The sequence below is a fragment of the Cervus elaphus genome, chromosome 17 (genome assembly GCF_910594005.1).
Source record: "Cervus elaphus chromosome 17, mCerEla1.1, whole genome shotgun sequence".
NCBI lineage: Eukaryota > Metazoa > Chordata > Mammalia > Artiodactyla > Cervidae > Cervus > Cervus elaphus.
The window spans coordinates 53,761,474-53,780,577 of NC_057831.1; the positions used below are offsets into that span (position 1 = coordinate 53,761,474).

Here is a 19,104-nt window from a genome sequence, read left to right on the forward strand (position 1 = left end):
TTGCCATTTTTATTGAATTTCTTTTATACTGAGAAATGCTTCTCACTAAGAATGTGAAATTATGTCCTAAGCATTTCATGTATTTGTATATATCCATGATGATTTGAGTTTGGCTTTTACACCTTCATGATATATATATAAATATGCATATAATACCTTGTTCTAAACAGCAAACTATCTTTCCATAAAGGTATCATTGCTTTGTTGAGTTACACGGAATTGCATGTATAAATTCATCCTCATGTACTAGAGATTTTTGTTTTGTTCTTATTTTCTCCTTCAAAAACCTTTAACAGGCCCAGACTTTTATTTTTTAAGGAAACTACTTGAACCACTATCTGCTGTTGAAAAACCAGCCTAGCAGGTCTCTGTACACTGGTAAGTATATTGGTTGTCATGTAAATCACAGTCATAGTTGAGTGGATTACAGGATGGGTAGAGACTAGGGGAAAAAAAAAAAAAAAAGAGTGTCTGTAGTTATTTGGGCCAAATCATATTCTTTATTGTGAATAAAGGAATTGACACTGTATGGTGATAAACATGCAGAAACAAAAATATCATGGATGATACTAGGCATGATTAACAAAGTTACATGTTATCAAAAGCAATAATTAATAAGCAGCCATGAGGAAGTGAAGGGAATGAAGAATGAAGTTGTCTGTGATAAGATCAGAGGAGCAAAGGTGGAGAGGATCTGAGGGATCAGGATGAAAATTCAACACCAACTATTCAGCCCCTGGGAAGATGATCTGTTTATATTATATAACATGTTGAAAACATATGCAAGATTGGACGAATAAAGTTTCTATCACAAACTTGAAACCATTTTAGAAATGTGACTTAAAGATTCAAATCTTATATATTATTGAGTCTGCCATGGGACATCACTCAGCTGGCAAACTAGACCATCCATCTAATTAATTAAAATATTATTAAGTACTGAATATATTTTATAGGCTTGACTTTTTAAATATAACACATAAATTTTCTATATAATCTTGTTGAAAATGAAAAAAAATAATAATCTCTTTACATTTTGTTAGTTATTTGGATTAATTTAGCTGAGTGGATCTCACAATCTGATATATACACAACAACTGAGGAACTTGTTAGACAATGCCTGTGACTGACTTATTTCATTCATTAATGTCCTCTAGGTTTATGCATGCTGTCACAAATGGCAGAGTTTCCTTCTTTTTTTAAGGTTGAATAATATCCCATTTTCTTTACCATTCATTTGTCAATGGGCACATGGATTCTTATCTTGACTATTGTGAATAGAGTTTCAGTGAACAAGAGAGGCCAGACAGCTCCTTGATATTCTTTTGTATATAAACCCATTGATTCCATTTACTTGGGAATCTAAAATACTCAAACTCATAGAAGCAGAGAATACAATACTGGTTGACAGATATAAGGTGTTGGAGGAAGTGGGAGTTGTTTTTTTTCATGAGTATAATGTTTCAAATATACTGATGAATTATTTCTAGAGATCTGTTATACCATATCTTACCTGTAGTTACATTACAGTATTGGGTACTTCAGAATATAAGAGGGAGTTCTTATGTTCTTACACAGAAATAAACAAAAAGCTAAAAGGTCACAGGAGACTTTGGGAGGTGCTAGATATGTGTGTTAACTTGATTGTGGTGGTGGTATCATGGATGTTTGCATATCTCCAAATTCATCAGTGGTACGATTGTACAACTTATGAATATATACACACACAAATATATTTCACATTTCCTGTTCACATTTCAAAACAAATTCATAGGAGTCAGAGCCCTAATCTCGCCCTCACCTTTCACACCGTCTGTTTTCAATATCTCTTCTACCTCTAGAATATGGTCCATATTTGCCTATTACTCATTTTTATTCCCAGAATTCTAGACAAAGCTTCCCAAAGAATATACTATGGAATAATGTGCTCCATGGAAAAATAAAAGCTGTAAATAAGTAAATTTGGGAAAATTCTGATACGATTCTGTGCATATTAGCATACTGAATCACATTAAAGTGAAGTGTCCAACTCTTTACGACCCCATGGACTGTATAGCCCACCAGGCTCCTCCATCCAGGGGATTTTCCAGGCATGAAGACTGGAGTGGGTTGCCATTTCCTTCTCCAGGAGATCTTCCCCACCCAGGGATTGAACCCGGGTCTCCTGCACTGTAGGCAGACGCTTTACCATCTGAGCCACCAGGGAAGTCACATCAGCAATATTAAATATCAAGCACATTAGTATATTAGTTGTTCAGTCTCTCAGTTCTGTTTGAATCTGAGATACCATGGACTGCAACACACCAGGCTTCCCTGTCCTTCATTGTCTCCTGGAGTTTGCTCAAACTCATGTCAATTGAGCCTATGATGCCAGTTAGCCATATCATCCTCTGTCACCCTCTTCACTTCCTATTCTCAGTCTTTCCCAGTATCAGGATCTTTTATAATGAGTTAGCTCTTTACATCACGTGGCCAAAGTATTGGAGCTTCAGCATCAGAACTTCCATTGAATATTCATGGTTCATTTCCTTTAGAATTGACTAGTTTGATCTCCTTGTAGTCCAATTCAGTTCAGTTCAGTCGCTCAGTCTAGTCCAGCTCTTTGCAATCCCATGTACAGCAGCACGCCAGGGCTCCCTGTCCATCACCACCTCCCAGAGTTTACTCAAACTCATGTCCACTGAGTCGGTGATGCCATCCAGCCATCTCATCCTCTGTCATCCCTTTCTACTCCCACCTTCAATCTTTCCCAGCATCAGGGTCTTTTCCAATGAGTCAGTTCTTCGTATCAGGTGGCCAAAGTATTGGAGTTTCAGCTTCAAAATCAGTCCTTCCAATGAATATTCAGGACTGATTTCCTTTAGGATTGACTGTTTTGATCTCCTTGCAGTTCAAGGGACTTTTAAGTGTCTTCTCCAAACCATAGGTCAAACGCATCAATTATTTGGTGCTCAGCTTTCTTTATAGTCCAACTCTCACACTCATACATGACTACTGGAAAAAAAAATAGCCTTGACTAGACGGACCTTTGTTGGCAAAGTAACATCTCTGCTTTTTAATATACTGACGAGGATGGTCATAACTTTTCTTCCAAGGAATAAGCATCAGTTAATTTCATGGCTGTAGGCACCATCTGCAGTAATTTTGGAGACCCCAAAAATAAATACTGCCAGTTTCCACTGTTTCTCCATCATTTGCCATGAAGTAATGGGACCAGATGCCATGATCTGTGTTTTCTGAATGTCGAACTTTAAGCCAACTTTTTCACTCTCCTCTCACTTTCCTGCCGTCTACAGGGTCGCACAGAGTCAGACATGACTGAAGCGACTTAGCATGCATGCATGCATTGGAGAAAGAAATGGCGAGCCACTCCAGTGTTCTTGCCTGGAGAATCCCAGGGACAGAGGATCCTGGTAGGCTGCTGTCTGTGTGGTCACACAGAGTTGGACACAACTGATTCGACTTAGCAGCAGCAGCAGCAGCTTTCACTTTCATCCAGAGGCTGTTTAGTTCTTCTTCACTTTCTGCCATAAGGGTGGTGTCATCTGCATATCTGAGGTTATTGATATTTCTCCTGGCAAACTTGATTCCAGCTCGTGCTTCATCCAGCCCAGCGTTTCTCACGATGTACTCTGCATATAAGTTAAATAAGCAGGGTGACAATGTACAGACTTGATATACTCCTTTTCCTATTTGGAACCAGTCTGTTGTTCCATGTCCAGTTCTAACTGTTGCTTACTGACCTGCATACAGATTTCTCAAGAAGCAGGTCGGGTGGTCTGATATTCCCATCTCTTTCAGAATTTTCCACAGTTTATTGTGATCCACAGTCAAAGGCTTTGGCATAGTCAATAAAGCAAAAATAGATGTTTTTCTGGAGCTCTCTTTCTTTTTTGATGATCCAGCAGATGGAAAATTGATCTCTGGTTCCTCTGCCTTTTCTAAAACCAGCTTGAACATCTGGAAGTTCATGGTTCACATATTTCTGAAGTCTGGCTTGGAGAATTTTGAGCACTACTTTACTAGCATGTGAGATGAATGCAATTGTGCAGTAGTTTGAGCATTCTTTGGGATTGCCTTTCTTAGGGATTGGAATGAAAACTGACCTTTTCCAGTCCTGTGGCCACTGCTGAGTTTTCCAAATTTTCTGGAATATTGATTGCAGCACTTTCACAGTTTCATCTTTTAGGATTTGAAATAGCTCAACTGGAATTCCATCACGTCCGTTAGCTTTGTTCATAGTGATGCTTCCTAAGACCCAGGTGTCTGGGCCTTGGGTGTCTGGCTCTAGGTGAGCATTCCAGGTGTCTGGCTCTAGGTTAGCGATCACACCATCATGATTATCTGTGTCGTGAAGATCTTTTCTGCACAGTTCTTCTGTGTATTATTGCTACCTCTTCTTAATCTTTTCTGCTTCTGTTAGGTCCGTACAATTTCTGTCCTTTATTGAGCCCATCTTTGCATGAAATGTTCCCTCGGTATCTCTAATTTTCTTGAAGAGACCTCTAGTCTTTCCCATTTTATTGTTTTCCTCTATTTCTTCGAATTGATCACTGAGGAAGGCTGTCTTATCTCTCCTTGCTATTTTTTGGAACTCTGCATTCAAGTGGGTATATCCTTCCTTTTCTCCTTTGCTTTTCACTTCTCTTCTTTTCACAGCTATTCATAAGATCTCCTCAGACAGCCATTTGCTTTTTTGCACTTCTTTTTCTTGGGGATGGTTTTGCTCCCAGTCTCCTGTACAGTGTCATGAACCTCCATCCATAGTTCATCAGGCACTCTGTCTGTCAGATCTAGTCCCTTAAATCTATTTGTCATTTCCACTGTATAATGGTAAGGGATTTGATTTAGGTCATACCTGAATGGTCTAGTGATTTTCCCTACTTTGTTCAGTTATATCTGAATTTGTCAATAAGGAGTTCATGATCTGAGCCACAGTCAAATCCCAGTCTTGTTTTTGCTGACTGAATAGAGCTTCTCCATCTTTGGCTGCAAAGAATATAATCAATCTGATTTCAGTATTGACCATCTGGTGATGTCCATGTGTAGAGTCTTGCCTTTTATGTTGGAAGAGGGTGTTTGTATGACCAGTGCATTCTCCTGGCAAAACTCTTTGCCCTGCTTCATTCTGTAATCCAAGGCCCACTTTGTCTGTTACTCCAGGTGTTTCTTAAGTTCTTACTTTTGCATTCCAGGCCTTTATAATGAAAAGCACATCTTTTTGGGGTGTTAGTTCTAAAAGGCCTTGTGGGTCTTCATAGAACCGTTCAACTTCAACTTCTTCAGCATTACTGGTCAGGGCATAGACTTGGATTACTTTGATATTGAATGGTTTGCCTTGTAAATGAACAGTGATCATTCTGTCATTTTTGAGAAAGTGGCTTAGAGGGTAAAGCGTCGCCTGCAATGCAGGAGACTGGGATTCAATCCCTGAGTTGGGAAGATTCCCTGGAGAAGGAAATGGCAACCCACTCCAGTACTCTTGCATGGAAAATCCCATAGACAGAGGAGCCTCGAAGGCTGCAGTCCATGGGGTCGCAAAGAGTCAGACATGACTGAGCGACTTCACTAGTGCATTTGGGACTCTTGTTGACTATGATGGCTACTCGATTTCTTCTAGTTGATTCTTGCCCACAGTAGTAGATATAATGGTCATCTGAGTTAAATTACCCATTCCAGCCCATTTTAGTTCACTGATTCCTAAAATGTTGATGTTCACTCTTGCCATCTCCTGTTTGACCACTTCCAATTTGCCTTGATTCATGGACCTAACATTTCAGGTTCCTATGCAATATTGCTCTTTACAGCATTGTGCAAGGAACTCTCAAAAGTCTTTTCCATTACCACAGTTCAAAAGCATCAATTCTTTGGCACTAAGCCTTCTTTATTGTCCAACTCTCACATCTGTACGTGACTACTGGAAAAACTATAGTTTGACTATATGGACCTTTGTTGGCAAAGTGATGTCTCTGTTTTTTAATACACTGTCTACGTTTGTTATAGCTTTTCTTCCAAGGAGCAATTAGTATATTAAACACTGCCAAAACATTTTCAGTGCACATTTATAAATTTAAGAATCTAATGTATCATGACTGTTTTTGACCATAGAACCATTTCATTCTACAAAATAATATTAATATATAATAAACTGTTTCCCTGGAAACACTAGGCAATGCAAAAATCCAAACATATTCTTTTAAATTATATGTGTCTATAAACATCATATACAGGAGGATAGTATTGAAGGATTCTGCCTATGTTTTTTAATTAATCATCAATAGACTTAATAACTTAAAAGTATTTTCCAACTGCCTGTACATGCCATTCATAAATAAAAATATTTACTTAAATTCTATATTTACTAGCCTGTTGGAAATTACATACTTTAAAGGAACCATGTCTCATTCCTGAAATCTGGATAAAAAAATAAAAAATAATCAGTTCTGAATGGCTTAGGGCAGGCCTCTTATAAATGAGGAAACTGTGGGAAAAAATTACCATGATTTCAATGACGTGCCTTGACATTTTAGCCACAAATATGATGCTCATGGAAAGCAATACTGAATAAATGCATTTCAAAGCTTAGAATGACTTCTGAGGTTTCTATTCTTACAATTTTATCTTTATATTTTTATAATCTTATCATCTCAGACAAGTAAGTTAACTTCTCTGCGTGTCAGTTGCTTCATCTGCCAGATGGGAATTTTAATAGTACATTTCCTAGAATTGTGAAAACTAAGTGAAACAATCCATTAAATGTTTTTTGGAATAATGACTAGTACATAGTGAGCACTTGATAGATATTACATTATGATAATGAAGGTTAATTTGAAAAAATTATTAGAAGCTGCTTAATTCAAATATTTATTTGAGATAAGACTGGAAATTATAATTTTATTTTTATTTTAACATATTCTTAGTGAACAACATCACTTTCCATGAATAAACAGAAAAATATATTCAAAATAAAATTATCAATTGCAACTGCCACTTCAGGGATCAGAGAGTAACAGCCACCTGCTTTAAAAGTGACACTTGCCATATTAGAACTTGGTGCAAGAGACTATAATGCATTTACCATTCTGCTCTAATTCAATGTTAAGTTTAATAAGACAATATTTCAATACTCCATCCTTTAGTAGAAAGGCTATAATAGCATTGGATATATGTCTTGCAGTATATTACAATGCCTTCATCATATAAAAACAAGTTATATACAAAAGCTGTATGTTACAAAACATTAAAATAAAAAATAAATATCATTCCTGCCTTTAGGAAATGCTATCACTGTTAAAATACTTGAACATAACTGTGGTTTGAGTTGATATGCAGTTGGGGATTACAAGTTTAGCAAAAAGAAAATTTAAATCAAGATGATTCTGCTTGGAGGCTTCTATTGTGTCTTTTTCTACTTTGATAATCAGGTTACATGATTCATCATCTTTAACAGTTTTCTTCCCAGAGAAATATTATACAATACTTTGAAACTAATCTATATATTCTGAAGCTTTTGCTTTTTTGTCGTTTGCTTGCTTGTTTTGCAATACTGTAAATACCTAAATCACAACACTGCTATACATACATTGTGTATGACAACTACATTTGTCACTATAGTACACTGGAGAGGACTACTCTGGGACTGCGGGAAGAAATCATTTTCTTTTTCCATTTGCCGATGAGTAAATGAGTGGTTGTTAATAGGCAGTATGGTTAATAATTTGTATATGGTTTTTGTTGTTGTTGTTTAGTTGCTAAGCCATGTCCAACTCTTTTGCGACCCTGTGGATTGTAACCCAACAGGATCCTCTGTGCATGGAGTTTTCCAGGCAAGAATCCTGGAATATAGAATCTCTGACTCAATAGACTTGAATCTGAACAAACTCTGGGACATAGTGAAGGACAAGGAAGCCTGGCATGCTGCAGTCAATGGGGTCACAAAGAGTCAGAAAAGACTTAGAGACTGAACAACAAAAATACTGGATTGGGTTGTCATTTCTTTCTCCAGGGGATCTTCCTGAAGAAGATCATTTCTTCCCAGGGGTCAAGTCCATGGTCCCTGCATTGGAATGAACCAATCGGCTCATTCACGCTGAGCCACCTGGGAAGCCCCATATGCTTTAGAAGTCATGTGTTTTAGAAGCTTCTAAAAACATAAGAGTGAAATCAATTGTCAACAAAATATGACAGCTATGTTATGAAGTGAGTGGATACTATGTAGCTTGAGAGACTGTTGCTTATGCTAAGAGATCAGTTCTTTCCTGTTTGAAATAAAATATGCTATTGGATTTAAAAGACTAAAATAAATAGACATAAATAGAGATCCAACAATCAGCAGGGTTACTTATTTTTCCCCAAGCATACAAATATTCTTGCCCTTATGATAGACATCTATTAATATGTTGGATCTCAAATACTGGTGTAAATTGTAGACACTTCTGGGATTCTTTTTACAGATAACAGATTTGAGGACTCCACTATCAGAGATTCCTATCAGTCAGTCTTGATTGAAGTCAAGATATCTGATATGTTTAAGAGCTGCATGAGAATATGATACTAACTAGTTGAGGTTTACATGTAGGTAGTATCACTAGAAAACAGAGGATACAGAAAATAAAGCTGATAGATGCAAAAAGTATCCTAGGGAAAGAAGCTGCTACAACCAATGGGAAGTGCTTCCATGGTGGAAACACAGGTTATGTAGCCTTACTACTCATCATATCAAAAGAACAGCAGCATCTGCTCACCAGGAAGCATTTTGAAAATGCCCAATCTCAAATCCAACACGTGTCTTACTGAACCCAAATCTGAATTTTAATAAAATCCTCAGGTAACACATCAATGTTTAAAAAAAACACTGAAATAAAAGGAACAGAAAATGTACACCTGCTCGGTCATTCTACTTTTGATCAGGAAAATATGAGGTCCTGTAATGTAATTTCTGCACATTTCTTTAATGTGGTTCCTGCCATTATTCCTGTGCCATTTTGTTTTTGCATGTTTATTGGCAGCATATTTTATTTCTGAAAACTTAACATTTATTAATTTGAATACATTGGAAAATAATTAATGCACATTTATCTTCAGGTGAAAAAAATGAAGTATGCTTATCAATAGAAGGACCTTCTATCAAAATTTATAAGACATGGAGGAAAAACTAAACTCCCATTCCCCTAATATTACCTTTTATTTGATAACTCAGTGCACTAAATAGTAAAATTTCATTGTCTTTAAATCTATCAGATTTCAGTTAAAACTCATGTAGCATTAATGTATAGATCAGAAAGTTGGTAAACTGACTATCATTGGTGAGCAAAAGCCTAGAAATAGTAACAGATTGCTCTTTTGGATTTTTAGGCCTTCAGCTATATATTCCAATCACGGAAAGATTAACTTCCTCTAAAATTCCATTATGTTACAAAATGCCATTAACTCCTGATAGTCATAAACACATTAAATAACAACCATCGATGTTGCTTTGACAGCTCTAAAGAATTTGTATGCAGTTTTAATGATGGAGAACCTCACTCATCATAATTTCTGAGTGTAGAATTGATCCTTGGAAGAGAGGCTGATAATTTGATTGTTCTATAATGTGCTAGTGCATAATTTCAGAAAGAGAAATCATTTTCTGAAGAAACTAATTACATGCAAATGACTCTCTTCACAAGATGTTAATAAAATTAGAAATACTTTTCAAAAATGAAGAAAAAGTAGTATGAAGTAAAATGCCTTGAAAAGGTAGATGGCTAAAGAATACAGGAGAGATATAATCCTGGGAAAGTGCAAGACAGAATCTATGTCAAGGAGAGGAAACGTGTGGTATTTTTTTGTTTTTTGTTTGTTTGTTTGTTTTGTTTTTACTGTATCAATAATACCCCGTTGTCCTTTACTTAACCTTTTAAAATCTAAATGACAATAAGAATTGGGAAAATTTCAATTCATATTGGAATTATATTGGTCTTTGTGGGAAAGAGATATCACAAAAATCTTTCCCAACAGAAAAAAGAATTCATACCAAACAGCCTTTAGCTCCAAAATTGGGTTGCCTCAGGCCAAACAACCAACAGAGAGGAAACACAGCCTCACCCCTCAGCAGACAATAGGATTAAAGATTTACTGAGTATGGCCCCGCCCACCAGAGCAAGACTCTAGATAATGAAGCTTGCACAAGCCTCTTATTCTTTTCCTTCAGAGGGCAGACAAAAGAAGCAAGCACTATAAGCCTGCAACCTCCAGAATGAAAACTACAATCACAGAAAGCTATCAAAAATGATTATATACATCACTGCTGCTGCTGCTAAGTCGCTTCAGTCGTGTCCGACTCTGTGCGACCCCATAGACGGCAGCCCGCCAGGCTCCCCCATCCCTGGGATTCTCCAGGCAAGAACACTGGAGTGGGTTGCCATTTCCTTCTCCAGCGCATGAAAGTGAAAAGTGAAAGTGAAGTCGCCCAGTCGTGTCCGACTCTTCACGACACCATGGACTACAGCCCACCAGGCCCCTCCGTCCATGGGATTTTCCAGGCAAGAGGACTGGAGTGGGGTGCCATTGCCTTCTCCGTATATGGATCACAGTCTTGTGTAACTCAGTGAAGCTATGAGCCATGCCATGCAAGGCCACCCAAGGTGGACGGACGTACTGCTGATCCTGTTGATGAAGCCAGTTGTCTGGCTTGCTGTTTGCTGGACCCAGGGTAGGCAAGGCACAAGCAAAGAGGCTGGAAGAAGACGCGGAGAGCCATAGGAACTGCAGACACAATTATTCTCTCCTGGATGGCATGGCGGCCATAAACAGCCTCTTCTCTGGCTGATGCAGTAAGCAGCCACAACATAACCGTAATGGAGCCATAACGGAGCCATAACATAACCTCACATAACAATAATGATGCTGCCCCGACGCAGCCCCAGGGCAGCAGCAGCAAGTGCTTTCATGGCGAAGCTCACACAGGCCTACCGCACAAAGTCCCCACGGCCGAGTGAGTACCTCGTGATGCGCATGCACAGTACTATAAGTGATCTCCGCTGCTGCATAAATCATTATTTACAAAATGTGGGGCAGGAGCGAGAGACCAGCAGGATGAGAGAGCCTGAGCACACCATCTTGGCTAATTTTCCCTTTCCCCACAATAGGTCACCGTAGATGGTTCTGACAAAACGTAGTCCACCGGAGAAGGAAATGGCAAACCAGTATTCTTGCCTCAAGAACCCCATGAAGAGTATGTAAAGGCAAAAAGATGTGACACTGGAAGATGAGCCCCACAGGTGGGTAGATGTCCAATATGCTACTGGGGAAGAACGGAGAAATAGCCTCAGAAAGACTGAAGCAGCTTGGCCAAAGTGGAAGATGACACGTGAAACTCGAGTTCTATTCACGGAGCTGAAGAATGAATGTCTCAAACCCGCACTCACACAGGCAAAGTTTATTTTAACGAATATCAAGTTCACAGCGTAGACACTGAGAGTGGGTGAAGAGCCCCAAAAGACAGGGATTATGGCAGTTTTATATCTTTACTATTATTGATCTGTATAGTTTTTGTTGGCTCATGACTTTAAAATATGTCATTTTGACCAATCAGTTTGAACATCCAGTTTGCCATTTTTATGGCTTTTTTTTTGGATTCCCAAGGTTCTCAATTTCTTCAGACATTGTGACACCATCCCACCACCCTTTCTCAAGACCCCAGACCATTATTTAGGAACTAAGTGTATGTTTAAGACCTAATGGTCATTTTGCAGGTCTTTTTTTTTTTTCCCTTGATAAATTGGAAAGCAGTTAATATGATTGTCTTTTTGTAGGGTCTGGGTGCTCTATGTATCTCCAGACATTAATTTGAATGCCCAGAAACTGAAGTAGCAAATACAGGTTTTGGCTAACAGAGCATAAAGTTTTATGTGAGAGAATTAAAATTGAAATTAGAAAAAGAACCCAGGCTCTGACCCTACACTGACTACCTAACAATTGCTGCCTCAAAACGATGCTCAGTTGTGAATGTATCTCATATTGAAAGCAAAGTCTGATGCTGTAAAGAACAATAGTGCATAGAAATCTGGAATGTTAGGTTCATGAATCAAGGCAAATTGGACATGGTCAAGCAGGAGATGCCAAGAGTGAACCTCAACATCTTAAGAATAAGTGAAATAAAATGGACAAAAATGGGTGAATTAAATTCAGATGTCCATTATATCCACTATGTGGGCAAGAATCCCTTACAAGAAATTGAGTAGCCCTCATAGTCAACAAGAGAGTGCAAAATACAGTACTGGAGTGCAATCTCTAAAACAACAGAATGATCTCAGTTTGTTTCCAAGGCAAACCATTCAACATCACAGTAATCCAAGTCTATGCCACAACCACTAACTAATGCCAAAGACACTGAAGTTGAATGGTTCTATGAAGACCCACAAGATATTTTAGAATGAATGTATATATTTAAAAAAAAAAAAAAGATATCCTTTTCATCATAGAGGATTGAATGCAAAAGTAGGAAGTCAAGAGATACCTGGAGTAACAGGCAAGTTTGGCCTTGGTGTATAAAATGAAGCAAGGCAAAGGCTAACAGTTTTGCCAAGAGAACACAATGGTCATAGGAAACACCTGCTTCCAACAACACAACATACAACTCTACACATAGATATCACCAGATAGTCAATACTGAAATCAGACTGACTATATTCTTTGCAGCCAAAGATAGAGAAGCTCTATACTGTTAGAAAAGGCAGAGGAATCAGAGATCAACTTGCCAACATCTGCTGGATCATCAGAAAAGCAAGAGAGTTCCAGAAAAACATCTACTTCTGCTTTATTGACTATGCCAAAAGCTTTGACTATGTGGATCACAACAAACTGCAAAATTCTGGAAGAGATGGGAATATCAGATCACTTGTCCTGCCTCTTGAGAAATCTGTATGCAGGTCAGGAAGCAACATTTAGAACTGGACATGGAACAACAGGCTGGTTCCAAATGGGGAAAAGAATACATCAAGGCTGTATACAGTCACCCTGCTTATTTAACTTGCATGCAGAGTACATCATGTGAAGTGCTAGGCTAGATGAAGTACAAGCTGGAATCAAGATTGCTGGGAGAAATATTAATAACCTCAGAGACGCAGATGACACCACTCTTATGGCAGAAAGTGAAGAACTAAAGAGCCTCTTGATGAAAGTGAAAGAGGAGACTGAGAACGCTGATTAAAAACTCAACATTCAAAAAACTAAGACCATGGCATCCGGTCCCATCACTTCATGGCAAATAGATAGTGGAAACATTGGAAACAGTGACAGACTTTATATTCTTGAGTTCCAAAATCACTGCAGATGGTGACTGCAGCCATGAAGTTAAAAGACACTTGCTCCTTGGAAGAAAAACTATGACCAACCTAGACAACATATAAAAAGGAGAGATATTACTTTGCTGCTGACAAAGGTCCATCTAAAGTGGTCATGTATGGATGTGAGAGTTGGACTATAAAGACAGTTGAATGCCTAAAAATTGATGCTTTTGAACTGTGGTGTTGGAGAAGATTCTTGAGAATCCCTTGGACTGCAAACAGATCAAACCAGTCAATCCAAAAGGAAATCAATCCTGAATATTCATGGGAAAGACTGATGCTGAAGCTGAAGTTCCAATATTTTGGCCACATGATGCAAAGAGCTGACTCATTGGAAAAGACCCTGATGCTGGGGAAGTTTGAAGGCAGCAGGAGACAGAGACGACAGAAGATGACATGGTTGGATGGCATCACTGACTCAATCAATGGACATTAGATTGAGCAAACTGTGGGTGTTGGTGATGGACAAGGCCTCCCTTGTCCATGGCATGCTGCAGTCCATGAGGTTGCAAAGAGTTGGACACAACAGATTGACTGAACTGACTGAAATAATGACTAACAAGTTTAGTAAGATAGAAGTTATTTATGACTTTGAGCAGAAAGTTTACAACAGAGTGGGGAGAGGCACAAGTGATTGATTGGAACAAAGAAATGATAAATGGTGGGAACTTAAGGATCATACATTTATGTAGCTCCTGTTAGGAGTTTTACTGTGGAAAAGGTCATAAAGATTTGGGGGAAATGGATGGAAAAACATGTAAGATCAAGGAATTAGTTTTTCTTCCATCTATTGGTGTGTTTTAAAATGTTAATTCCTGAAGCATGTTCATTTGATGGTTGTAGTGATAGCAATACAAATGAAACAAATCCTGATACCAGTCAGCAGGAGAATTTTGTGGGTTTAAAGAATAGTTTGGAGAAGGAAATGGCAACGCACTCCAGTATTCTTGTCTGGAAAATCCCATGGACAGAGGAACCTGGCAGGGTACAGTCCATGGGGTTACAAGAGTCAGATATGACTTAGCGACTAAACCACCATCTAAAGAAAGTGAGTGTGGTTTGATTTTTTTTTTTTTTTTTTTGAAGTGGAGTGGCCTCAGATAGATGTAAAGAAGATTTCCTTTACTAAAATCAATAAACTGTACATGAATATGGCTGCAAATACAAGTATTTGATGGTGAAAAGGATAAATGGAAGAAGTGATTTTCATCTGATGAATTTATTTGCTCAGAAAAACATGATTTAATATTTTCAAGTAAGACTCAAGAGTGTTGAAAAACTGAGAAGAAAAAAGAGCAAAACAAAGTTACACAGGAAGTTAATTCTATTGAAGGAAAGTTGGAAGCAGGTGAGGAGAAGGCATCGCTTTGGAGTTAATCAGATTTGGAATTTTCCAGAATACCTCACTGAGAAAGGTAAAGTAAAGAGAATCAACTTTGTAAGGTGGTAAAGTGTTTTCACTTATTGACAAAGTAATTGAAGCCTGGTAAAAAATACTTTAAAATGTGTCAGAAATAATAGAGAATGTAAGATGTGTTCTCTATATGTCTGAGTATATTACTGAGATCTCTCAATGGGTCAAAGGATTTTTGAACCAGAGGTCCCAGAATAAATAAGGTAGGATGATTCAGGGTGATAGTCCAAGAGTAGAAGATGTGAAATAACTTCTATGCAGAGGGTATGACTTTGGTTTTAATTAGATTTTGTATTACCAATATTTAAACATTTCTTTTTTTTTCCAGGTAGGTTTTAGAGATAGACTAAACTCCTTATTTTTGCCTACAACTAACTTCCTGCTTAATCTGACACACACCCACTTGTTCAACCCTGTTTAGATGGAAAAAGAAATTGTTTAATAGGATTTCCCTATTAAATCCTACTTCTGCTTTATATTCCACCTACTCTCAACTTTAAGCTTACATGTTTCTGACATGCAAAAATTAACCAGACAAGCAGAGAACAGGTCAGGGATGCTGGGTCTGTGCCTTCTCTATGCCCTATTTTTATCTTCCCTGGTGGATCAGACTGTAAAGAATCTGACTGCAGTGAGGTAGACCTGGGTTCAATCCCTGGTTTGGGAAGACCCTCTGGAGGAGGGCATGGCAACCCTAGTATTCTTGCCTGGAGAATCCCCATGGACAGAGGAGCCTGGCAGGCTGCAGTCCATGGGGTCGCAAAGAGTCCGACAGGACTGAGCGTCTAAGCACAGCACCATATACTAGCTAAAATCCCAATTGTCTCTCTTACATATCTCTGTGCCCTTGAGTTTCTTTCACTATTGTAAAACTAACTTGGAGTATCAAGCACAGTGGAGAAAACATAATATGCTTCAATTTGTTGTTGTTGTTTTTTCAGAAACACATGATTAAACTTGCTAAATGACAAAGACATTCTCATGTCTTGCTATGTAGCATAGGTTTGGACCCTGAGTAATCAGAAGTTTTCCTGGTGAAACAAATTTAGTTTGGAGAGACTTCCAAATCCTCTTATCTTTATTAGAAATAAATGGTATTTTATAAGAACTAATTATTTTACAATTATAAAATATAATGTTTGTTCTTAGTACAAAGGAAGAAAGCTTCCCAGGTGACACAGTGGTGAAGAATCCATTAGACACAGGAGACATGGGTTTGATCCCTGGGTCAGGAAGATCCCCTGGAGTAGGAAATGACAACCTGCCAAGAAATGTATTCTTGCCTGGAAAATTCCTTGGACAGAGGAGCCTGGTGGCTCCATGGGGCATAAAATGTAGTCCATGGGGCTACAAAGAGTTAGATGCAACTGAGTGAATTAACACATACCCACACAGCCCAAATGAAAAATAGTTGAAAGACCTGCTGTAGAAGGTATTATTTTAGTATAATAGGAAATAAATTAGAGGTAGGTTAAGTCTAAGAATGTCTGAAACTACAGTATTCTATGACGTCAAAGAAATGTCATGTTGGGATGCTGAGAAAATCATTCTCTCTACACACATATGTAAGTTCATGGAAATTTTTAAAATATTTTTGTTGTAAATGCATTGTATATTGTATGTATGTAGGTAGGTAGTACCAAATATTTGTACAGGAGAGACTGACATTTTAAATTTTCTTATTTTTAAAAATTATATCTATACAATATACAAATTGCTGATTTCTATTCTTATCAGGCTTTAAAAACAGAAGTTCATTTTCACTATACATATGGATGTCTTAACTAGTGTTAATATATATGTTTTAAGCAAATACATGTTGTCTTTTTTTAATCTAATTTCTGAAAATCCATCTATACATCATGAAGGTGAAAGAATTAGATGACATTCCTTAAAAATTGTCCCTTTTTTGAGAGTTATGCTATTTAGTGAGAATTTTTAGGACTTCGAACCTGAGAAACAGCATCTCAATTAACCCTGAGAGAACAGCTTTGAGGAGGTGGGTGGGGGACTAGGATATATAGGAGTTTTGCAACGAGCATCAGGTACTTGGAACACCAAAAGATTATATTAGTTAAAGAAAATCATATATCCTAAGTTAAGAAATTTAATACTTTTATGTGTATGGAAAAATCCAAGAGTTTGAGCTCACTGAACTCGTTCTTTGATATGCACCTCAGCTACTTGGGGCCAGTATACTAGGTTTTTATATCGTAGGTTTTGTCAGGGTTCAGCAGCTAATATTGGAAGGGTGTGATCACTGATAACTATGATATCCTTTGTTTACTGATATGGCAGAAAATTTTATATTTCTCAGATTCTCTTCTTGGTCCAAAATTTGACTACTTGGGAGACGATTCATGACTAATTTTTGTCCAACATCTCTGGGAGTCTGGTCCCAGGTCAGGTGAAAATTCTTGCTGACATGCCACTCCACGGGCTAATTTCTGGATAATTAAAGATTCTCTGGATCCTCTATCTTAATAGTCTGTAATGATACAAGAGATACTTAGCCTTATGTAATATGTAGATTCATGATGGTTTCTTTATGGAAACTTTTAAAGATAAATGTATTTTCTAGGTATATTCTTAGCACATCCTCTCCTGGAGGAAGAATAAAAGATATACTACTGGTATTTATTTTTGATAAGATAGACTATTACCAAATATCCAGGGGCTCATAGTTAACATACAAGGTCAATGTATTCCAGACACATATTGAATTCATGGAATATGATATGCAAATTTCTCTGGTCTCGATAGATTCTAATGTATTAGAAGCCAAGAAGAATATAAGCACATGTCATATATATTTTCTAACTCATGTCACCTCCTTGCCCTCTCCAATTTTATGATCTTTTTTCAAATAAGAGATATTTCTGGAGGAAGTTTCATACAATGTAAGTAGTTTCATCAGTCTTTCCCAATACACAGCCAAGCTCGAATTTTCATTTGATTATTTATATTATTTTTATATTTAATGACCCTCAAAAACTGAAAGAAAAAAATAGACATTGAAGCCACATTTACAGACTGCCTTAACTAAAGGTATGACTGAGTTTTTAGGACCTTTTGCAATCTAGATAGATAAAATATTATAATCTGGTTGATTTAGCTATATTTAAAGATCATTTGATCACTTATCAGATAGATAATAAATAATGCATGTCCACATAAATAAATGAAACAAGGCCTTACAATATTAAATGGATGGTATAATTTGTACCTAACTTCAAGGAAGGTAATAGAAAAGAACCAAAAGCAATGATAAGCTATTCCATTCCTTATTATATAATGTACAGTAGTTTATTTTATTGAGCAATTTTCAAGATACTATGAATAAAATAGGAACTGAAATTTTTGAATAATGTCATTTTACTATTGAAATTTGTTTTTAAAATGCCAAGTAATATCCTAGTACAGATAAAAAATTCAGATATTCTTATATTTCAGGATCTTCTTAATGTCAATAAATTATTAAATAAAGGCCTCTCATATGAATATATGATTTAAAAATATAAAGGAAATTCAATTGCTGAGAAAAAATATATGCAAATATAAATGGGCAAACAAGCCAACACATGCTAGATGACATGGATTGGACATCTTATGCATTGGGAGTACAAAGCTGTCAGTCTTCACTTCTGCTACCAATTTTCCAGCATTTTTGTTGCATTAAATAGCCCATGTATTTAATTGTTTATTACTCTTTTCTCCACTAAACTGTTAGATTTTCTATTTTATTTGTTTTACGTTTCATTGGGCATATCTTTGTATCTACAATGACTAGTCAAATGAATAATACCTAATTTTTTTTTCAATCAGTGTGTATAGAAGTCATCAAGTCAGAAGTGAGAGATCAGAAAGTTTGTATGATGACTAGAGGCATGGTGGTCTTTGTTTTTTCAAAAGAAAGAGGGAGTACATTTGAGGTCTATAGAAGTATCTGTGTAGGAGGCAGAATGACAAGTGGTCAGAAAGCCAAGTATGTCAACTGGCTTAAAGATGAGATTCATGTATAGATTACCAGGAGATAAACTGGAACTTCCTGTGAATCTAGATTATGGAGTTTGGATTATATCCAGCAATAATAAATATACAAATAAGGAAAATATATATCTGACATGAATTAGACATTGTTTCCAATGTAAAATATCCTATTAAAGATGCATTTCCAGTAAAATTATTTGATTGAATTATGTTGTAAATAAGCAAATTGATAGTACAATGATTTATTAATTTATTATGGCTAAGTTTATGATGGAGCTAGTTTTTGTTTGCTTCTTGTTTTATTTTTTTATATCTAACTTCCTGGCTAAGCATCCTATTTAGATTTGCTTATACAGCTAACTACCACTGTGA

General features: G+C 37.0%; 1 non-coding gene across 1 annotated transcript; it reads right to left on the bottom strand.

Moving 5' to 3' along the window:
• Positions 1–2,134: 2,134 nt before the first annotated feature.
• On the bottom strand, positions 2,135–2,206 carry TRNAC-ACA. The gene has a single exon. It is a non-coding gene; the product is annotated as a tRNA-Cys (tRNA).
• Between the last annotated feature and the right edge of the window lie 16,898 nt (positions 2,207–19,104).